Genomic DNA, 1,810 nt, shown 5'->3' on the forward strand with positions numbered 1-1,810 from the left:
GAAAACCTCCAGGGCGAGCAGCGAGCTGCTCTCTCCAGGAAGTATATAGTCCGGAATGCCGTTCTTCCAGCTTGTCCCTGGGATAGCATTGCAGGTAGGCCACACTCCTGGGGAAACTCCCCTTAGGCAGACCGGCTGCTTAGAACTCAATTATGTGATCCATCATGGGAACCACCACTCACAACTAGAGTCCAGCCAAGTTGACACATCTTCAACTATCACAGATATTGAGCTTCACCATCACCTCTTTCCACAGATGTAGTAGATCTGATTCCTGTGTATTCCATCTGGTGAATTCCATGTGTATATCTGCTGTTTATGTTGTTGAGAAAAGGTTATTTGCAATGAATAAGTCATTGGTCTTGCAAAATTCTATCACGTGATCTCTGCCATCATTTCTATTACCAACACCATATTTTCTAGCTGCTGGTGATTATTATTCCAGCTACTTCTTTATTTCCACCTATTGCATTCCAATTACCAGTGATAATCAGCATATCTTGAGTGCATGTCTGGTTATTTCAGACTGCAGAAGTTGGTAAAAATCTTCAATTTCCTTGTCTTTGGTTTTGGTGATTGATGCATAAATTTGCATAATAGTAGTATCAACTGTTCTTACTTGTAGGCGTATGGGTCTTATCCTACCACTGACAACATTGTACTTCGGAATAGATATTTAAACATTCTTTGTTAAGATATCATTTCTCATTCTGGCAGAGTCTACCATTAGGTTGTCTGATTCAAAATGGCCAAAACCAATCCATTTCAGCTCACTAATGCAAATTAGTTATTATTATTTTATAATGCATTCCATTTCACAAATTGTTTGAGATGTATTTTAAATTCCTCCATTAGGTGTTTTTTTTTTTTTTTTTTTTCCATTTTAAAATCTTTCTGTTAAATGGAATTTGGTCAGCCTGAGAGATACTTGAGATCAAGACATAATCGTATTCATCTTTGTAACAGCAGACACTTTTTTTTTTTTAATCTAGAAAGTAGATTAGAATAAGTGATGAGTATGTGTGGGTGAAATGGAATGGAATAGAGTGGCATGGGGAGGAATGGAGTAGAAAAGAATGGGAAAGAGTGAAGTAGAATGGAAAACAGTGGAAAGGAATAGATTAGAGTGGAAATAAATGGAATGGAGTAGAGTGCAATTGATGGAGTGGAATGGCATGGAGTGGAGTGGAGTGGAGTGGAATGGAATTGAATCTCCAGACAGTGAACATATCAGATGTTTGGAGCTCAGTAAACTCAGATGAATTGAGTTTCAGGGCCATAACGATGAGAACCTGACTATGAACATGAATACTTTCCCAGATGTCTGCCTTCATTTGAGGCCCTGCCTGCAGCAATAGCAGCAGCATCCCCTACTGGGCCTGGACTCTCTCTGAGGTCAGAGGCTGTACTCTGAGAAGATGTACAGTAATGCCATCATTTAGCCTGTGTCCTTTAATAGACAAGGTACTTTAGGAAACACTCTAAGAACTCAAACTCAGAGTGACTGCTGGAGTCACACCTGCCACCATTCTACATCTGTCACCCATTATTCCTTAAAAAGATGCACCAGCTTTTGGAGAGGATTCACCAGCATCTGCTTTAATTTCTGAGAAACTCTTAAAGAGAAGTGTAACCAAAACCAAAACCAAACTCATTGCCATCAAGTTGGATCTGACTCATAGTGACCCCTCTTTGAGTTTCTGAGGCGATAACACTACAGAAGTTGTTGTTGTTGTTGTTATGTGCCGTCGAGTCAGCCCCGACTCATAGCGACCCCTCCTTGGGTTTCCGAGGCAGTATCACTACGGAA

Source organism: Orycteropus afer, unplaced genomic scaffold (assembly GCF_000298275.1).
Source record: "Orycteropus afer afer isolate SDZICR_OR568_19922 unplaced genomic scaffold, OryAfe1.0 scaffold00625, whole genome shotgun sequence".
NCBI classification, from domain to species: Eukaryota; Metazoa; Chordata; class Mammalia; order Tubulidentata; family Orycteropodidae; genus Orycteropus; species Orycteropus afer.